Here is a 22,235-nt window from a genome sequence, read left to right on the forward strand (position 1 = left end):
ACCGGCTGGGGAGGCCAGGGAAGGCAGGCCTTGGAGCAGAGCTGGGAAAGCCTTGGGCCGCTTCCCGCCGAGTTCTGCCTTCGGCCCAGGCTCCGCGCCGCGGGCTGCGGACTGCCGCGCAGGACTCCCGCGGACCCGGCTGAGCCAGAGAGGCAAGAACCGGTGGGAGCTGTGGCTCCCGGGGAGTGGGGCCAGTCAGCTTATCCTCCCTTCAAGTGAGCTAGGGCCCAATTAATGGTCCAGCGTGCAGCTCCTCGCTCTTCCCGGTCTCTCTCCAGCCTGGAAGAGTGGGTGCGAGCATGGCTGTAGGAACTAGGAAAGGCATCGGTTCGGATCCTAGTTCTGCCATTTACTTGCAGTGTAACCTTAGGCAAGTGACTTAACTTCCCTAAGCCTGTTTCTGATCTTTAAGTGAGGGACAGGAAAGCCCTCTCCACTTGGATGTGATGAGTGAAAGAGATCACGGATGTAAAATGCCTGGAACATAGTAGGCACTAAGCAAATTCTTTTATCACTTCCTTTTCCCTCTCCTCCTCCCTTTAAAAACTTTCCCACTCCGAGCTACATTAGGCATCAGTGAGGTTCTTAAAAACCACAGGCCCATTCTCTGTCCCCTGGGTGCCTCATGCCACAGACCCAGTTACTGAAGGGCATCCATCCTGCCGCCTGGCAGCACCACTTCTCCACCAACCTGGCCTGCCGCATAAATCCCAACTGCCACCCCAACCCCCAGACTTCAGGCTCAACCAAGAATCTCTTGGGAGCGATACCCGGGTGTGTGGTGAAGCGGGATTTAGGAAATAAAAGGTGACTGTAGAGAAAAACTGAATGAGCTAGTCAGTTATAGAGTCCCATCTCCTGGCTCTGCTTTGGAGGCGGGTTAGTGTGAAGTGACTTGATTGCCAACAGGAGGTAAGGGGCTAGCCAGGATCTGTGTAGTTTATCTTACAGGGCATAGAATTGAGGCAGCACAAAATCATACTTTACACAAATCTTGTATAAGTTTCAGACATAAATATATGTGTGCTTGTAATGCCCAAGCACAGTCATGCTCATGTGTGCAAATGCACACGTTCATCTTTGTTGGCAAAAACACGGCCAGCAGGAATGTAGAGCTAGCACGTGCACTTCAAGTATAAGTGTACAGTGCCAGGCAGGAGGGTGCATCTGTAAACTGGAAAATTGCACAGTTATATACACAGTTGCACACTCAGGCAACTCTACCTAGATCCCTGCGAAAGATTTGCCGAGGCCACACGATTCTCTGAGGCCATGTTTTGCATATTTGCAAAACTCTTGAAGTTACAAGTATGTGTGTTCACGCTGCACATGCATAGATGCCCCAAGGCGAGGCAAGGAAAGGACCATAATCCCAAAGGTGTGCGTGCGCGAGTGTTCACACAGACGTGTGCTCTGGCGCCTGCACACGGCCAGCGCCCAGGCACACGGATGCCTAAAACACAAGCATGTTTTACTGACGCATCTGGGGTACTTTCTTTCAAAGAAAGTAGGGAGTGAAAATCTAATCTGGGAGTCAGTGGGGTTCATTGGGAGGTCGCCCAACGGGTAGGAAAAAAATTGTAACAACGCTGGAGCGTTTGTCCTTGGTGCAGCTCGGGGCCCAGGCTGGTGGTTGCAATACGTTTTCGAGAACTCGAGGGGCTGCCTTAGGAGCTGCGGGGCGGGGGGAGGAGCACTCGGTAACTCTTGCCGCGGGCTTCCCAAGAAACGTGGAAACACACCCTGCATCTCTTCACTTCCCCCGTATCTGTAAGCGCACGCCTTCTTCGACACCTCAATGACCAGCAGCCCACACCCATCGCTGACCTACCCCAAATTCCCTGGCAGTCAGGATTCCCGCCGGGAGCGCCCGCCTATTTATCCCTCCGTGGCAGGCTGGGACGGGCTCCGGTCTGCAAAAGGCTCAAACCCATTTCCCGCCACGGGATCTGGGGACCCCCTCCTCGGCCCCGGGTTCAGAGGCCGGTAACTTTGCTAATCTCCCCCAGCGGCGGGGGGACGTCGTACAACCGCTGAGCCCTGTCCGCGGAGACTAAACAAGGAGAGGAACAGGCTGTAAACACACACCCTGACACGTGAGTGACATTTACGCGGTGCGAGAAGCCGCAGCCGAGGGGATGGCAGGGGGTGGGGGGCGCAGGCAACCGCGGGTAAATGGAACCTTCTGGGGCGCCGGAAACAGCGGCCCCTCGACGCCCCTCCCCCAGGTAGGGGAAGAAACTCCCTAGGTCCCTTGAACCTGCCTTTTGTGGGAGGTGACAGGTGAACGGAATTCAGGTCTGGCTACTCTCGCCGCTGCCTACCTCCCCACCATCTGCTTCCTCGCAGACAGACAGACCGGGCGCATAATGAGGTAGCAGCCTCCAGCCGGCCACCGTGACTAACTCAGAACAAAAGCGCTCCCTCCACGCCTCTTCCAACAAAGGGGCCACCAGCCCGGGCGCTCCCCGAAGGCTGCGGGGCTCCCGGCTGCCGGCTGCGGAGCTGCGGGCGCGCAAACTTCCCGGGGCTCCCGGGGCTGCCGGCGCCAGAGAGCCGGGGCCGCGGAGGGAGGAAGCACATGCCGCCCAGAGAAAGTGAGGCCGGGCCTGGCGGGGGAAGAGGGGGCGGGAGCCCGGCAGCCGCGGAAGGAGGGTGATTGATCAGTGCGCTGTTCCCGGAGCTCCGTCCCGTTATTAGAGGCGGCCAAAGCAGGGCCACGCAATAACCGCCGAATCGCCAACTAATTGACGCTGCAGGCAACTACTTCATTGTGCGCGCTGGTTTTATGTCTTCATAGCCGGTGATTGACAAGGTGTAATTAGTCATCTCACTCGGTGATAAACATGGGCACCCTCCTCCCGCGGCATCAGGCCGTGTGTACCAGCAGAGGAAGCGATAGTTGACGCTGATATACCATTAAATCAAAATGAAGACGTTCAGAAGTGTGTGTTTGCTGTGACGCTCTGATGGTTTATTTCTCAAATACGGCACCAACAGATTTACTTGATTTGCAAGTTAACTACAACATTAACTGGTTTTATTTATTTTGCCTCTTCTTTCCTTTTCCTAGGCAGGGATGTTGCTCTTGGAGAATGTGAAGACAGTTTGCTTCTTGACAAGCGAGCGAACGGGCGCCCAGATTTTTGCAGCCTCTCGAGTCTCCCCCGAGGGAAATGCAGGCAGAGAAAACGCCTGATTTGGGAGCCACCAGGGAAGGATTCCGCGCAGGGAGAGCCGCCCTCTTTGGCCCCAGACCCGCCTGCCTGGGGACCCCCTTTGGGCACTGCCAATGGATTATCTGAAACACTGAGGATGGTGCCGGGGACTGGGGTGGGGAAAGCCTCTTGGATAATAACTGCAAAGAAGAAAGAGGCAAAGACAACTGTTTCTTCTCTGCCTTGCAGCAGGAAGAACTGTGTTCTTAAAGCTGTTGGCTGCAGTCACAGGGCCAGTTGCCTGCCTCGGTTCCCTGAGTAAAGTGTAATGTCTCCTGCTCTCAGGGTTGCACCCTTCAGCAAATTACACTCCTTGCTCGGCTGCGAAGTGGGTCTTGTTTAGGGGACTCTGTGTGTGTGTGTGTGTGTGTGTGTGTGTGTGTGTGTATGGGGGTGTGTCCCTCTACAGTGAGGCTGCTACTGGAGGTGCTGGTTATTCATTTCAGAAACCTGGTGGTTTAAATCTTTAAAAGGGAGGGAGCACTCCTGGTTGGGCTCCCTAGAACTGCTGTGGTCTGTCTCAACCCTAATTCTCGTTAGAGAATGGCAAGGACTGAACAAAGCCACCAATATCTGAAAGTCCACTTCCAGTGTATCACACATGCCCACAGGAACCCCCCAGGGGGGTAAGCGCCCTGCATTTCCCCCTTCTCTCTAACCTCTGTCTCTCATTTGTGTAGCAGAGGAATGGTGATTCCTTGCCACCGCGCAGGAATGTGGGGCTGTGGACCTCTCCAAGAAGAGATGGGGTGAAACTAAGTCACAAGGATGGCAGAAGAGCCCCATATCTTCAACAAGGACCCCGCTTCCCAGGCCTGGGGGAGGAGGTGGAGGGGGGAGTGTTTTTATATTTTATATATGTGAGAGGCTGTCAGTCAGCAGCAAATCAGCTCAGGCATGGTCACCTCTTCATGAAATCAACTCATTGCCTTGGTCACACCTTACAGAAAATCTGCTGGTTACCACTATTGACAATAAAAATTAGTGGGGCCTTAGCTGTTTCGAAGAAGAACCCCGTGTCTGTGGATAGATAAGTGGCTTGGCCCGACTCAGGCATGGAGGAGACCAATTCCTCCTCTTCTTCTCCCTGCAGCGATCTGAACACTTCCGAAACTGCCTCCCAGAGCGTCAGCTGAGCAGGTTGGGGGAACTAACCAGGGCCCTCTCTCTAGGGTCCTGTTAAATACACTGAACTTAAAATGAAACACGAAGTGTGAATTTCAGGTTTGAACATGATGCATCAGGAAACGTGGAGGTTGGCAGCCCTTTCCTCCCTCCTGCCTTTCGGTAGCAGGTATTAATATTGTATTAAATGTTATGAGAAAGTAAGGGCTGCGGAGAGGAATGTACTCAGATGCAATTTTGTCAAGGTTTTTATCTGTGATTATGATTCCAGATGTAGAAACTCCCGGAGGAGGGAAATGAGGGGCTGCTGGCGTGTGACATGTGTTTTAAGGTGTTTGGCAGTGTTTCTCAAAGTGGTGACAAAACGTTCAATTTTATTACAGGGAATCGGCAAAAGAAACATGAATATACTAAGTCGGAGACTGTTCATCTCAGCAAAAGGATTTACCATTATTGATTAGGGTGGGGAAAGTTTGTATCTGGGTCTGCTTAAATCACATTGTCGACAATGTAAATCTGTCAGATCAGATTATTCTTAAAGAACAATTGTAACAAAATACACAATAGCTAATTGCATCTCCCACCTACTAATTTCCATGCAAAGATGTAAACTATTCTGGAAGAAAAAAAAAGTAAATATTGCAACAAGATGTCTTTTTTTTTTTTTTCAACGGGTGTAACTACCACCATTCCTTGAGGGTAATTCTTAATCTAATCCAGAATACTACCCAGTCCTAGATGAGCCCCAGTCCTAGAATTCTGCCCATTTTGTTAATCTGGTTGCTTTTTAGATAGAAGCACAACTAACAGCAGTAAATTTCCTCACACTGGGAACCGCATTTTGCTAAGAGGAGAATCAGAAAGATTGTGTGGATGGGGGAGGAAGCAGCTGAATTCTTGACTAACTGACAACTCTTGTACTGACATGCATTTGAGACTGGAAAAATTCCTACCACCGTCTTTCTCCATTCAAAGGCATCTCTGCCACCCCTTTCTGACAGCAGGGCACCCCTAAACTCTATTTCCAAGTAAGGTTTCCTCATAAACATTTTATGAGCTTCACTTACACTAATCAACAGGGGTACCCAGCCAGCGCTGACTAGACTGGAGGAGGATTTGGTAAACATTTCCACAGAACAAAAAGAGGGGGTTTTGGCTAAAGATGCTGGACTTGGCTCTCCCCTGAGTCCCCAACCAGAGAATCTCTGCACACTCACAGGATATGGATCATCCCATACCTAGCACACTCCCGTATGTCTGTCAGCCCATTTCACGAAGCTCACAAGTATTCAGCCCCAGCCTTTCCTTAATCCAGGCTAAAGGATGTTGATTTGGGTTTCCCAGCCACTGGCACTGTTTTACCATCACAAAAACATACTCGCTCCTAGCACAAATCGCACCTTCTTGGGAAGTAAGGAGGTTCCTCTCCTATGAGGTGATGTAGGACGCGGTGCATTTCCAAGGGGAACAGTGAGGTTGCAGGGAAGGGAAAATGCTCAGCGTGATCACCACCTTCTCTCATCCTGCACTTTCAGCAGAGCCCTTTCTCTACCCCAGCCCAACTTTCCACTGGCTTCATTAGCAAATCTCTACTGCTATTTGGGGAGCTGGCATTGTCTCCTTAGGTGAGGAGTGAGTCATTTCCCACATAAGCTTCAGCCTTAGCCCAACCTCTTGCCCCCTCCCCCATTTTTATTCTTCCATTAATTAAAACAACTAATGTTCCATCGATTATCTTTGCATGAATGAAAATCGTTACGAGCCCTTGCAGGTATATGGGAAATTCTGTTTGCTTAAGTATTCACACTTTGATTTCCAATAGACTCATTTTCTCAGGCATAAAGAAATTCAAACAAAACAAAACAAAAACAATCTCCTGATACTTTGCAGTAAAGCACGAAGACTAGTAGTAATGAGTTTGTGCCGATCTCTTGCAGGAAGAAATGTTCAGATGGCCCCATTTTAGAACTGAATTATACTATCTGGTAAAGGCTTCTAGACTGTTAAGGAAAACATTGATAGGTCATCAGACCTAGGTTTTGAATTTGTGCTTGTGTTGAATCAGATGAGCTCATCCAAATTTACTTTTAAGCTACCATCAGTCCTCAAAAGTAAAAAGGCAGGGGACAATCAGCTCTATTTGGAATTTCCCAGCTAGTTGGCCATTTCAGCTTGCATCTCCATTTCTGGGGGCTGCCATAATTAGAGCGATCTATTTTGCATTTACTTCTCTTTGCAAGCACTACATTATTCACTCTTTCCTGTGCTTATTAAACAGTGCCACCTGCACCAAATTCAACAAAGCTCTTCCATCAGTCAGCCCAGTAAGGATCCAAGACCATATATTATCATTAATTGAAGCTCAATTGAATAGTTGATGATAGAGGCATGAGTAAAAGTAACACATTTTCTAGGACCTGCTTATAAGAATGTTTTAAGCTAAAAAAAAAAAATTCCCCAAATTGTCGTTTTTTACAAACTCATTTCATTCTCTCTGTACAGTAATTCAAGCAGCAATTAGCAAGTCTTTTAATTAATGAACTATTCCCTGTATGTCACCAAGGTGCCTCCAGCACAAACGTCCTCCTTCATAAGGTACTAGAAAATGCAGTCAATATTTTGTCACCCAAAGCCTTCGAAGCTGACCACCTCGATAGCCCTAATACTATCAAAAGGATCTGAAGAGCCAGGGACAAAGCTGGGAAACAGAGGACAATTTTCAGAAAACTAGCCATGGATAATCTGAATCCAGAGACAGGGAGTGGCAGGAGGAAGGGAACCAGAGACAGAAAGGAGAGGCAGAAAATGAATGTAGATAGATACCAATGGTTAAAGAAAAGCACAGAAAGTTTGTAGCAAAGATGGGACCATCTCTGAGCCTCAGCTATAACTCCATCAAAATGTTGATGATTTACACATTTTTAGGAGCCTGAAACCTCACTGTGCATTGTTCTTATAAAGCTTTCTGCTTTGTTCAAAATACTGCTTATCTTTGGCATTGTCAACAGCTCTGCATCTGGGAGAGATTAATTAAGTGATAGGTCAGACACAATGAGGTGAAGGGGCATGTCCACCCAATCAGGACGGATTCATCCATTTCTAGGTGAATCAACTTTGTTGAGGGATGCCAATTTCAGTTCCATTTCCAGGGAGGATTTATCAATAGGAATGCCTGAGCTCCCCCAGTGAGGGGCTCTTAGCTGGAAAAGGTATTTCCAGACAGAAAAATCTAAAATCCACACTCTCTGTCTTTTTCAGATGTGAAACCAAAACATAACTATAAATTGTCTGTATGCTTAAGTTTCACTGATCTGGGTGAAGGCTGATTTTCTTGAACATGATCTTTCTACAAAATAGCTAATTGGATGATTACAAATAAGATTGCCATGCAACACAATAAAAAAAATTAAAAGTCTGCTTTCTCTTCTCCCCCTTCCCAACTATTTCTCATTGCCCCTTCCTTTCAAAGTCCACTTTTAATTTCTAGAAGGCAAAGTGAAAGAAAGAGACAGGAAAAAGAGGAGGAGAGGATGAAAGAGAGAAAGAGAGAATGAAAGAGAAATAGGTTTTCTAACCTGTCGGCTGGATTTTTCCAGACCAATTAGAGGTTATCTTTAAATCTTCACCACCACCCCATACACCCCACACCTTTCTTAAAAATCTTTAGATTAGTGAGAAATTAGCTAATCAGGAAAGGCTATGTGGCCAGTTCACCCTATTCTTAACCAGAAGGGTTTTAAGGACCTTAGACCCTACTCCCCAAAATGACACTCTCCCCATCTCTTCAGCAGCATGTCAGTCTGGGTGAAAACTGTGGTTGGCTCTGTGTGTGTGTGTGTGTGTGTGTGTGTGTGTGAGAGAGAGAGAGAGAGAGAGAGAGAGACAGAGAGATAGAGAGACAGAGACAGACAGAGACAGAGAGGCACAGACAGACAGAGACAGAGAGGGAAGTAAACTCCCAGCCTGTGAATAATGCTCAAGTAAAGTGACTATTCCAAACAAAACACTTGGAATATTTTTACTCTAATCGTGAACACCCCTGCAAATGAAGTTCACCTTTTCCAAGGCGAGTGTGTGTGTTTGTGTATGTGGGAGTAAACAATGGTTTGTGTTTTTTGTAACCAATCAGCCATTTCCCCTTCTCCAAAGAAATGTAGAATGCCAGTTTCTTAACTATCCAATTCTTTAAATCATCTGGGATCCATCTATATTTATAAAACTGAGCAGAAACACTTAGCAGCCTGATCAATAGCCATTGACCGGCAGTGCACCTCACACCCTAACATGCACAGCTTGATCATGTATATTTGATCATCGAAAAATTCAAAGCATCTTGCAGTGTATCAAGCTTCCCATAAAATAGTCTATCTTTTTCTGTGGTCTTAAAAAGAGTGCCGGTTTCTCTCTCCCTTGCATTCATCCATCTATCTATCTATCTATTTACACACACACACACACACAAACACACACACACACCTCCCTTCCTGGAGAGTTTATTGCTCATATATTTGATGAAGAACAAGGTAATTAACTGCAAGGCTGTACATCTGGGCGGCACTTCATATCCATTGTAATAATAAAACATTTTTTCCCATTTCAGCAGAAGAAAGGCTAGTCCTGCCCACAGATTCAGAGGACCCCAACATCTCCGTCTGCAAAGCCTCCTTTCTATAAATCCTGCCTCCCTCTTAAGTGATGGCATCCACAATTGCACCAAGGGGCACTAAGTTTATCTGTAAAAAAAGCATAGTTGGAAAAGCTTGTCCCTTCTCAGACCTTCAGCATCAGCTAGTGGGGGTTTGGAACAGACATGGCTGGCTCCTCCGTCCCTAGTCTCCTTGGCAGCAAACAGGGACAAGAGTCCAAAGGGCTTGTCCTACGAAGAGCCACAAGTAGAAGAGGTGTATTTTGGGATCTCAAGGGTTGATGTCCTGAGCACATGCCACTAAGTTCCAGTATCCGAAGAAGGACTCAGCCCTGCAGACTTTTCTGATAGTCTGGGGTCAAAAGGCTGGTTCTAAGTTTCTCCATAAAGTATGCCAGATCTGTCCAAACCGCTCCAGTCATCTGGCCGGAGGACTACCAGCTGGCAGGCCCACTCCAGGCCTGCAGCACAGCCTTTCTAACCGCAACCCCAGAGACCTCCCACCCCACCCCCAGCCAGCAAAACAAATTACCTGCAGAACCTCCCATTTCTGGAGTCCCCTGCTCTGTATTCCGAATCGTGCCCAGGACAAATTTCTCGGGGCCCTTCCTTCTAAAAGCAGCAGCATCTGGGCCGAGGCTCCCTCCTTTATGTGTGTGTGTGTGGGAGACTTCATATGATAATACATGTAATATGATATAGAATGACAGAATGCATGACGGTTGCCCATAATACGGAGAAGTCAGTCAAAGGACAGAGGGGACATTTGGATAATTACCATCCATTGGCTAGTCAATCACTCGAACAGAGAGAAACTGCACAAAACCCACAATGGAGTTGGGAAACAAAAGAGACCCGAGCCAGACTCAGGATTAACCGGTCTAAAGCGATCTAAATGCTTTTGTATCTGAAGAACTGAGGCTCCCGGTTGCCCCCCCTTCCCACTCCCAGGGAACTAATTGCGGGGATCAGAGTTAAAGCCCTCTCCCTCCTTTCCCCTTTCTCTTTGTAGACTGCTCACCACGCAGAAAAAAAAAAAAAAAAAGATTTCTCTCTCTGTGTTCATTAAACTATTTTAAAGTTAAAGGGATGGGGGAGGGTGGCTCCAGGTGGGCCCTCAGCCCGGAAGCTGGGGTTCTTCAGCCTTGGAAGAGGCTGGGACAGTCTCAGTCTATCTCAATTCTTTGTTTCTGGGTGAAGACTTCCCTGCTCGCCCCTGGAAACAAGTGCCCCCATTCACCTGGGCAGCTGCCCTTTGCCTGGAGGCTAACAGGGATGGCTGGTACCCTGCTTTGGATGAGGAGTCCCCATAATTGGCCCCTGCACTAGAAGAACAGAAGGTCCACCCCCTAGTTGAAAACTCAAATGGAGTCAGCACCCTCAGAATTAAACGGCGTAAGGCGTAAAAGGGTGACAGAGAAGGGGGTCTAGCCTTCAAAATGGGTAAGAGAGAAGACGGTGGCAAATTGTGAGCAGACAGAATTTGCCTCTCAACTGGGCAGTGAGAAAGAGAAAGAAAATCCTTCTCAATGGGGCAAGGAGAGACTATGCTTATTTGGGGAAAGGGATGAGAAGAGACTCCTTCTGACTGAGAAAGAGAGAGGTAAAGAGGTGATTCCTCAAAAGCGACATAGGAAAATGGTCCCTTAAATGTTGAGACTCCGAGATGAAGGTGAGAGAGGAGGAGAATTCCTTAGAAGAGAAAAGATACAGACCGAGATGTCCGTAGCTGAGAGAGAGACCCCCGAGTCCCGGGACATAAAGATGGGTAACTATCTCACCCAATTCCCACCGGGTCCTCCCGATGCGATTCTAACTCGCCCAGCGCCCTCTTGGCTCGGCGGGAATCGCATGTCCCCGCTCCGTGGCAGCGGCGGTTCCCGGTCCCCGGCCCGCGGGTGCCCGCCGTGCCCCCGTCCGCACGCGCCCCCAGCGCAGCCCCCTGCCCCTCGGGGCGGCCTGGGCGCCTTCTTACCTTTCCGAGTCCTCCGCCGCGGGTGTGGCCGGCTCGGCGGGCGGCCCCGGGCCAGGGCCGGGGGGCGGGGGGCAGGGGCGCCGGGCTGGGGGGGAGCGGCAGGGTGAGGGCTGGGGGGGCTGGCACGGTGCCCAAGGGGGGCGAGGGGGCAGCGGGCTGCCCCAGGGCCCGCGAGCGAGCCCGGCCGAGCCGGAGGAGGGGCGGGGGGCGGGGGCCCGAGGAGGGGCGCCAGGGCCCGGGCCGGCGGGCGGGAAGCTCCAGCCTGCGGGACCGGCCGGGGGGCCGGGCGAGGCGCGGGAGGGAGACCCCGACCCCGGGGAAGCCGAGGACCAGGCGCGCGGATCGGGGGTGGGGGGACGGTTTTGTCGCCTCGGCTGACAAATCAATCAGGGCCCGCCGAGCCGGGGCACTGCCACCGGCGCTGCGGTGCTCGCGGCTCCCCGGCCGGCCCCGCGCCGCCAGCTGCCGGCTGCCTCGGGTCGGCTCGGGCCGGCGTCGCGGGCGGGGCGGCGGTCATTAGGCTGCGGGCGCGTGCGGCCCGGGCGGGGGCGGGGGCCGAGCGGCGCCGCATCCCGGCCTCCTCCCCCGCCCGCCGCTGGCCCGGGCCCGCTGCGCGCTCCCCACCACCCCCGCTCCCCCGTCACTGTCACTAGCTCTGGCCGTTCCGTGTGTCCGTCTCTGCCCGCCTCCCTCTGTCTCTCTCCATCTCCCGGTCTCTGTCGCGTTTCTCTGTCTCCCTTCCTCTCTCGGTCCCTCCCGATGTCCCCAGCTCTCTTGCTTACTGCGCCTCTGTATTCTCTCTTTGCAGCCGTGGTGCTCTCTTACCCTCTTTCCTCGGTCGCTCTCACCATTTTCTCCCACTCTCTCTTCTTTCTTTCTTGCTACCTACCCTCACTCTCCACCCCTTGCTCCCTTTGCTCAGGAGGACTATTTATCTCTCCCTCCTTGGAACAGCAGCCCCAGCCCCAGAATCCAACTTAATGCATTTTCTCTGCTCTGAGACCTCGGACAAGTCACTTCCTCCCTGCCAGCTGCAGTTTCCGTGTTGAAAGGAGTTAATACGCTGCTCTTGGTGATGTGGTTGGGAGGGGCGCCGCAGGGACGGCATGCGGGAAGTGCTCAAGGACTCTGGTTCTCCCTCTTGGAGTTCATACTTACCCAAGTGCAGCAGCCACTGTGGCAGCCGCCTACGACCAGGGCTCACCAGGTGCCAAGTGGGCCCCACAAAACCTCTGTCGCTAGCTTCCTGGGCCAGGACAAGTACCAAAAGGCCAGTTCAGCAGGGAAAGTCAAGGGTGGTTTCTTCTGGGGTCTCGAAAGCCTCTCCTGAGGAGCATCTGTGGTCCCCAGGGCAGATCCTAGAGCTGGATCTGACATCTCAGGCCCTGTCACCTGCTGGTTCCTCCCTCACTGACACCAAGCAGAAGGGCAATACTCTTTCCTGTCCTTAAACCCAAGCAGGAGAAAGATTATTCCTCCCTGCCTTCACACACACACACACACACACACACACACACACAAAATGAATGACTTTTCAGCTTCAAAGACGTTTCCTGGGTAGAGTGCAGCTTCAGAGTCAGACAGCCTGCCTTGTGAATTGCTGTACCCTAAGTGTAATCCTCATTATGAATTTGTTGAATAAAAGCTAGACAGAAGGAATAACCTTCTACAGGCACATGATGAACACCATGGATGATCCCAACCACAATCCTAAAAGGGAGGTAGTTATTGTTCTCATTTCACAGATGACGAAACCAAAACTTAGAGTGATGTGACTTGCCCAAGGCCATACACTAAGTGGCCTTGAACCCACATCTGTCTGCCTTCATGCAATTTGCAGTCTAGCTGGGGAGACAGACTATGAAAAGCAATTCCATTATTCTTTCATGACAAGTGCCAAGTAGAGAGTGCAGTTGAGACCAAACATCCAGGGAAACTGACCTGGGCTGGGGGCTCAGGAAGGGCTTTCTCAAGGTGAGACCTGAAGTCAGGTGTGGGGCTCGCATTTGGCAGGAAGTGGGAACGTGCTGTTAAAGGGAAAGTGTTCTTGGAAGAGTGACCAGCATGTGTGTGTGTGTGGGGGGGGTGTTGAGAGGCAGCAGGGAGCAGAAGGAATGAGAGGGATGAGGCTGGAGAGGTGGGAGGGCCAGGCCTAGAGGGGGAGGGGCTTATAGATTGAGGAGGAGCCTGCACCTCAGTACATGCTAACCACATGAGTCCTGATTTCCTTTTCCTTGACTGGAAAGGGGAAGCCAGATTCAGTCCCCATACATGTCCTCTGCCTATCGTCTGTGTTGGGGGTTGTCATCTCTTGTCCTTTCCTCTGCTCCGTCCCAGCACTGTCCACCCACAGTGTCATTGCTTGCCTTGGCATCTGTGTCGCCCCGTCAGTGTGACCTCCCCCAGACCACACATCCAGGCTTGATTCCTTCCTCTCTGTGCCCCTACAGTCAGCCGCACAGGAGTGTCTTCAGCCAGCATTTGTTGTTGGACCGAACAGTCGGGAGCCATTGAGTGCCAGCTGTGTACCAGATTCTGTGCTGGGCATTGTCCCTGCCTTCCCAAAGTGCTTGTTTCATGGGGAAGACACTTATGAACACGCAGGATGGTAATGACCATTATGAAGGGGACTTGAGGTGTGGGATTGGAAGCTGTTTGAGGGGGGGCCTGTCCTGGTCTGTTCACCTTGTACAGTCTTCAGGGTGTGGCACAGGGCCTGGGACAAGATGGGCACTCAGTAACATGCATTGAGAGGATGAAAAAGAAAAGTGAAGTTTAAATGCAGAAGGACTAAGGATAAATCGGAGTTAAGTGAGCCAGGAGAGAGGATGGGGAAACTTGTCTGTGAAGATCTAGCTAAGAGCAATACACAGACAGGAGGAGAGAGGAGGATCTGTAGAGACGGAGGGAGCCAATGCTTATTGAGCTCCTCCTCTGGGCCAGGCAGGATCTGGGCACTTTTGTGCAGTTATCTTGACTAACCTTCACAGCACCCCTGCCTTGGAGGCCCCGTTGCTCTCCCTTTTCTGAATAAGCATTGGGGTCCAGAGAGGTTAGGTCACTGGTCTGAGGTCACACAGCTAGTAAGAACCTGCATCTGGATTTGAACCCAGGTCTGCCTGCTCCTCTCCACTAAAAAGAGGAAGCAAAAGAGGAGGAAAAGGAGGAGGAAGGAGATGACTGAGAACAAAAGAAGAGCGGTGGCAAAGGAGTGAACTCTACGAGGAATTTTTCAGCTTAAAAACAATTCCCATTTCCCAACTCTGCAGAGGCTGGTGCAGTCGATCTGAGGCGAGCCGGCCCTCTGACTTGCAGGAGCCTGCGGAGGGGCCCCAGCGAGCTGCTTCAAAGCCGGCCTCTTCAGTACAGGCGCTTTTAAACTTCACACGGGAAACTTTCCAGGGTTGACTTTTTGCACTTTGTTTCCAAATCAAGAGATGGGGAAGTCCCTGTCAGCCCAGCGGGGAGGAGATCTCACTGAGAGTCTGGCTCTGGGTTTCCAGGCTTGGCGTCAAGCTCCCCCACCTCCCAAGGGAACCTGGAGGGTGGGGCAAGGGGGAACCTGTCCCCTGCCCTCAGTGGGTTCCCAGGGAGAATTCAGGGTGTGGGCTTGGCAGCTGATCCCTCCTGGGCGGGGGATGAGGCTTCTCTTCCTGTGTCCCTCCAAGCCTGGTTTCTCACTGGGTTCCTGGTGGTGTTTGCTGACAAGGTGTGACCGGCTCACAAGGGTCATATGTGTGCCTTGCTCTTCTCTGCCCGGCAGCCTCCAAGCCACAACACACCATCTGTCATCTGATCACCATTGTGAGAGGTGGCAAGGGTCTCCCTAACCCTCAGCTCCTTCTGATTTTTGGAATTTAGATTTGGATTTTGGATGTACATCAAGAGGCTGGCTCCATGCATTTTAATTAAGCTGTCTTTTTTCATTTATTACGAATACACTCCTCTTAACTATGATTTATTTGTTAAACAAAGCACCATAAGCCATCACTTATTCATCTTAATTTCAACAAAATTAAAGTAGTCGCTGTTAGATTGCACCTAATTGCACTTGCAATGAAGAGAATGGAGATGTTAATCAAAATAAATTGAAGATAAACAATAAAATCATTACATCTTTGCGGCGGTAAGTGTAACTAATCAGTTTTGACTCCAAGCGACCAAATAGGAATAATGAATGTGTCACCAAAGGCACACTCATTAAGGAAAGCCACAGCGGCCTGGGTCCTCAGGGCAGCAGACAGCCATCCTGCCCAGGTGGCCCTGAGAGTTCCTGCCCCCCTCGGATGGGCAGAGGAGCCCTGAGGAGCGAGGGCAGCGGGGAGGAGGCTCAGAGAACAGGAGAGAGTCCTGGCTGGGAAGCCCCGAGGCTGCCCTGCTTCGGAAGGGTTCTCTCAAACTGATGAGAAAACTAGAGGTTCCAGGCCCATTTCTGGACATTGCAAATAACCAAGGATGGGGAGAGAGGCCAGGAGAGAAACAGACAGATATACAAGAGACACTGTCAGACACATGCCAGGGGACACAGAAGAGATGAGTCCAGCAAAAAGAGACAAGGAGAAAGAGAGACAGGCAGACAGAAAGAGACCAGGACAAGAGACAAGGAGATAGAGGGAGAGCAAGCCCGGGATGGACAGACGGACAGGATGGATAGAGTAAAGAGTCTGTGAGGAAGAGGCAGCTTAAACAGAGTGATGGAGGAGGGATGGGGACTGAGCCCCGGTGGCAGAAGGGAGACGGAAGAGACAGAATCAGGCGGGTCTGCAGAAGTGGAGGCTCACTGGCCTGAAGGAAATAATCTTTCCTGTGAGGACAAGACATAAACACATGTTAATTTCAATCCAATTAAAAGCTCAGGAGGTTTCAGGTTAGGATTCTGGACAGAGTGGTCTTCAGGAGTCTGTCCAGGTAAGTGACTGTCAGGACAGGATCCCTGTACTGGGCTCTGAGAACACAGAAGAGGAGGTGGCACTGAGGTGGGGGAGGCAGAAGAACACCTGGGGTGGTCTCCTGGGCTCATCCTCCAACTGCAGGGATTTTATGAACCTAAACAGTCCAGACTGAGGTCCCTTCCTCATGTCACAGGTTTCTGTGCCAGCCCTTGGGTCGCTAGCCCGGCTCCTGATGCAGAGCCAAAGAGATGCCAGCCCAGGCTGCTCTGGCTGAGGCTGTTCTAGCAGCAACCCTTTCCAGGCTGGGAAAACCAAGACTGTGGGCAACTTAGGGAAATGGGAAAATCCGAGGACGTGGCCATCATGGTAAGATTGGACAACCAGGAGAGACAACCTGAAAGACACATATGTTTTGAATACCTGCCGTGTGCCTAGCCCGGAGCTGGGCCCGACAAATACAGAGTTGAGTCAGATACAGCCTCCCTATCTCAATTTCCCCATCTTTAAAGTAGGATTAATAATAGAGCCTTCTTTATGTGTTTGTTATAAGATTAAATGACTTAATATATGTGAAGAGCTTGGAATGGTGGCTGACCCTTGGAAAGGACTTTGTGTTTGTTCAATAAAAATATAATAAATCCCTGCCCTCAGGGAGTGCGGAGTTCAGTGGAGGAGACAGACTCATTAGCATTCAAGTTCAGTCCAGTGGAGTAAGAGCCATTACAGATACACTTCAGGATGCTCTTGGGGGTCCAGAGTGGAGATGAAGCCCCCAGCAGAGCAAAGGAGGAATAGGAATCAGTCAGATGAACGGTGTGGGGATAGGGAAAAGAATATTCTGGGTAGGGCTTCCCTGGTGGCGCAGTGGTTGAGAGTCCGCCTGCCGATGCAGGGGACACGGGTTCGTGCCCCGGTCCGGGAAGATCCCACATGCCGCGGAGTGGCTGGGCCCGTGAGCCATGGCCGCTGAGCCTGCGCGTCCGGAGCCTGTGCTCCTCAACGGGAGAGGCCACAGCAGTGAGAAGCCAGCGTACGGCAAAAAAAAAAAAAAAAGAATATTCTGGGTAAATGGGCCATGTGAACAAAAGCAAGTGGGCAAGAAACGACAGGATGTACCTGGAGATGTCAAGCAAATTGGAATTGAGGTGAGGCTGGAGACCAGGGACTGAGATCTTGATGTGTCTTCGCAGAACCGGTGAAGAGCATCTGAGTGGACATTTATTCTTTTTCATTGTTGCTGTTTGTTTGTTTGCTGTTGTTTTGGCTGCTCAGCATTCGTTAGCTATACTTGGAGTGGGACTTTTCTTTTGGGATTGCATCTTCCCCCTTTATACCCCTTCTTCCCTCCCAGTCCATGAGGTTCTAGTAGAGGCAACACCACCATGACTCCAGGGGAAGAGCATGTGACCTAGACCTAAGTCAGTCAGCATATTCCATTCCTGTGGCCACAGTGATTGGTTGAGGGAAGGCTAAGCGGGCCCAATGGGAGCCCATCTAGGACTTTGGCCTGAGGACCTGACAGAGGTCTTTGAACCTTTCTGCTGGTCTCTAATCTAACAGGATGCAGGGTTTGGGGCTGCTGCCACCATCTTACCATCATGTGGAGCTTGAAACCAAAGCCAACAGAACAGAAGGCAGCATGACAGAGCAAAATGAGTCCCAGTGACATCGTTTGAGCCCTGAATCCAGCCAAGATGAATCTAGCCCTAGCTCTTGGCCTTTTTGGTTTCATGAGCCAATAAATTCCTTTTTGTGTAAGCCACTTTGGGTTGGGTTTTCTGTCACTTGGAACAGACAGTTCTAGCTGATAGGCTTCAAACAGGAGCGCGATGCTGTCGTGTGTTTAAGTAACATCGCTCTGGCAGTCACAGTGCAGCAGAGGGACTGAAGGGAGTGAGCTTGGAGACAAGGAGGCCAGAGGGGAGGCTGGAGCGGTCACATCCCAAAGGGGGCTTATGATGGGCAGCAGGCCGAGCTAGGGACTTCTGTCACCACCAGTGTGTTAGGTTCTTACTGCTGCCGTAACAAATCACCGCATACTGGGTGGCTTAAAACAGCAGAGAATTATCCTCTTACAGTTCTGGAGGCTAGAAGTCTCAAATTAAGGGGTCAGCAGGGCTGAACTCCCTCTGAAGACTGTAGGGGAGAATTCTTCTTTGCCTCTTCCAGCTGCTGCTGGCTCCAGGCATTCCTTGGTTTGTGGCTGCATATTCCCACCTCTACCTCCGTCTTCACATTGCTTTCTCCTCCTCTGTGTCTGTGTCTTTTCCTCTTCTGCCTCTTCTAAGGACACTTGCCATTGGACTTAGGGTCCACCTGTGTAATCCAAGATGACTTCATCTCAAGTTCTTTAACTTAATTACATCTGCAAAGACCCTTTTTTCCAAATAAGGTCACATTCATAGGTTCCTGGACATGTACGTATCATTTTGGAGGTCACCATTCAACCCATTACAGCATCCTTAGTGAGGACTGCCTAAAACAGAAAGAAGTGTTTCCAACTCCAGTTCTCTGTGGAGCCCATTTCACTTCTCAGAGCCTCAGTGTCACCATCTGTAAAGTGGGTCAAGATGACCAACACACTAGGTGACAGAATTGTGTGAACACTAACATCCAGTTCAAATACAGGGATTTAAAGAGAAATGAGAAAGCAACTTCCATATTGCTGCCTCCTGCTCATGCCCTTTTAGGAGTATTTTGAGGGCAAAAAACAGGACCAATTTTCTCATAAAAATTCTTCTATTCAGTTAAAGAAAGATGAAATTGCAAGGACTGACACCTTTTCCCTGAGACACAATGAGGCACAACAATGATATTCCATAAATGTGCGCTCCCTTCCCCACCTTCAACTCATAATAAGGAAAGGGAATTTAAATTCAGATAGACCCATGAGGAGGAGAGGAGCTGGGCTTCACCAACAGGGAATCTCCTTCCAAGGGTCCTCAGCTGGGACCTTGAGGACCCTGCTCAGAAGTGCTTCGCCATCTCAGCTCCCCTCCATCTGGAAGCTCTGTCTCCTTCAGTCTCCTGCCTGACCAGGTGAAGAGCATGGTCATGACAGCTCCATTTACTGACCATTTGCTCTGTGCCAGGCAGAAGACTCAGGGATTTCCATGCATTAGCTCAGTCTTCCTATTAACAGGGTCTATTACCATCCCCTTTTTATAGAAGAGGAGACTGAGGCTCAGAGGGAGAAGTGGCTTTCTCAAAGTCACACAGCCAGCAACTGCTAGAGCCAGGTCTCCAGCCCAGATCTGTCTGGTGCCAAAGCCCATGCTTGTAACTAGGGCACTAACCTGCTGGGGTGCAGACTCTACAGGGCCAGTGGGGCTGGGGTCTCCCAGGCTGGCAGCAGGAAGAGGTAATCCCTTTAATGGTGTTGAGCCAAGGCGGCAGTACTTTAGCTTCATCTAGGGAGCTCTATCAAACAGGAGGGGGGCCCTAAATTCCTCTTTGAAGTGGGAGCCAGAGGCAAGAGCTGCCCTACAAGGGATGGCTGGATGCCACGTGTCAATGGAGGGCCAGAAACACACCAGCTACACCCACCACAGTAGAAGTCAGCATAACTCAGAGGAGCCTTGAGTTGGGCACCAAAGCCTGGTGGTGGGCAGAGAGAGGACCTGTTTAACCTGAAGAAATGGAGGCCTTAAAACCCACTATATAAAAATTAAACACTGGGCTTCCCTGGTGGTGCAGTGGTTGAGAGTCCGCCTGCTGATGCAGGGGACACGGGTTCGTGCCCCGGTCCAGGAGGATCCCATATGCCGCGGAGCGGCTGGGCCCATGAGCCATGGCCACTGAGCCTGCGCGTCCGGAGCCTGTGCTCCACAACAGTGAGAGGCCCGTGTACCGAAAAAAAAAAAAATTAAACACAGAATTACCGTATGATCTGGCCATTCCACTCCTAGGTATACATCCAAAAGAATTGAAAACAGAGATTCAAACAGGTATCTGTACACTCATGTTCATAGCAGCATTATTCACAATGGCCAAAAGGTAGAAGCAACCCAAGTGTCTGAGATAGATGAATGGATAAGCAAAATACGGTATATATATACAGTGGAATGTTATTCAGTCTTTAAACGGAAGGAAATGCTGACAAATGCTACAACATGGATGAACCTTGAGGACATTAGGCTAAATGATATATGTAAGCCAGTTACAAAGGGACAAATGCTGTATGATTCCACTTGTATGAGGCACCTAGAGTAGTCAAAATCCTAAAGACAGAAAATAGAATGGTGGTTGCCAGGGGCTGGGGAGAGGGGGAATTGGGAGTTACTGTTTAATGAGGGCAGATGAGAAGGATGAGAAAGTGGAGGTGGATGACAGGAATGACTGCACAATAATGTGAATGTACTTAATGCCATTGAGCTGCATACTTAAAAATGGTTAAAATGATCAATTTTATTTTATGCATATTTTACCACCATTAAAAAAAACAAAGCTGGGAATTCCCTGGTGGTCCAGTTGTTAGGAATCCGTGCTTTTACTGCCAAGGGCCCAGGGTTCGATCCCTGGTTGGGGAAGTAGGATCCCACAAGCCACATAGCGCAGCCAGAAAATAAAATAAAATAAAATAATTTTTAAAATAGTTTAAAAACCCCACAAAGCTGACATTTCCCTTACTTCTAATAAAAAACTTCCTAAACTAAAAGGCAAAGGCACCCCCCCCCCAAAATATAATCCTCATTGAGTGCTATGTGCCAGGCATTATGCTGAATGCATTCCATTCATCATCTGTTTAGCCCTTGGCAACCATCACAGTAATTATTTCTCCCAGTTTCCACATGAGGAAACTGAGTCTCCCAGAGACTCACCCCAGGCCTTACAGCTAGGAAGAACCTTGAACCCATGCCCTTAAACTACTGTGCTCAGAGGGGGAAATCGACTTGCCCAGGAACACCAATCCAGAAAGTGGCAGCTCCAGGCTTGTCACACTTTCCTTGGTGCAGGGGCAAAGTGAAAAAAAATGGGAAAAAGCAGAAGACTTTGGCATGTTTAACCTGTGGGCAGAGTGGAAAAGCAGCCCGGAGGCTGGCAGAGAGGGTCTATAAGAGGCCAGTAGGGAGCCCAGCCTTACAGCAGATATCTTTCATCTTAGAAAGTCCCTGGGACAGCTTTTCCACCCTGTGTTTTACTGCCTGCTGGGAGTTGCAAGGAATCAGAGCATGTCCAATAAATGTTTTATTCCATCCTGAGCTGGCCCTCCTCTTGGGCAAAATAAGCTCCTTTCTCCAGGTGGAAATGAAGGGGCAAGCATTTCTAGGGCAACTCCATTCTAGGGAATGGTCTCTTTCACACAGAATAACCAGCTCACAGAGGTAAAGCAGCTTGCCCAGGCCCACACAGCAGATCAGCCCCCAAGGTCCAAACCCAGGGTGCCTGGCTTCTGGCCCAGGACCCAGCATATACTATACTCCACTCCGGAGCTGTCTGAGAGTTGCGGCTGCCTCGGTCTCAGCCTCTGGGTCTCCCTTCTCTGTTCTTCTAATGGAGGAACACTCAGCAGGCTGTGGCCACTGAATCGCCAAATCATCAAAAAGCTATGATGGTGACTTTTCTTGGGAAGGTCCTCCCTGGCGAGACCTTCTGCCTCCTTCTCCAGCCCCATCTCCCACCAGCCTCTGCCCTCCCTCCTCCCCCAATTCCTCCAAACCACTGTCTTCTTTCTCACTCCAGGCCTTCACCTCTGCTGCTCCCCCTTCTAGAGGCTACCCCACGCCCTACTTTGCTGACCTAACCACGGCTCATTCTCAGGTCTAAGCTTGAATGTCTTCTGGGAAGCTTCGCCTGATCTTTACCCTGTCAGCACCTGCACCCTCTACCACACATGCACTCACACACACTCCTACACACTCATACATATATACTCACTCTCACACACACACATACCCACTCACACTCAGACACACACATACACACACACCCCTTATCTATTGTTCATGGCTGTGTCCCCAGTGCCTAAAATGCCACCTGGCACAGAGCAGGCCCTCAGTAAATTTTGACAGATTGAATACATACACGAAAAGAATGCCATCAGACTCATTTAACAATCCTGGATTTGTCACCAAGCAAATGAAGAGGCCTTGGGCGAGATGTTTAAGCTCTCCAGGACTCAGTTTTCTCATGAGTAAAATGGGTATAAAAAAGAACCTTCCTCACAAGGTGCGTGGAGTCAGTGAGTGATTCTATGTAAAGTGCTCGGCCATGACCTAGGTCATAGCAGGGACTTAGTGAACCTTATGTACTGCTGTGCCTTGAAGCTTGTGCCCTCACCATAGCCCTCAAGTACCCTCTGTTGAGGAGAAAAATCATATACGCAGAGATCAATATCTGCTTCCGAAATCTGTGAGCTCTCAAACTGGAAGTTTGAGGCA

The sequence above is a fragment of the Hyperoodon ampullatus genome (genome assembly GCF_949752795.1).
Source record: "Hyperoodon ampullatus genome assembly, chromosome: 6".
NCBI classification, from domain to species: domain Eukaryota; kingdom Metazoa; phylum Chordata; class Mammalia; order Artiodactyla; family Ziphiidae; genus Hyperoodon; species Hyperoodon ampullatus.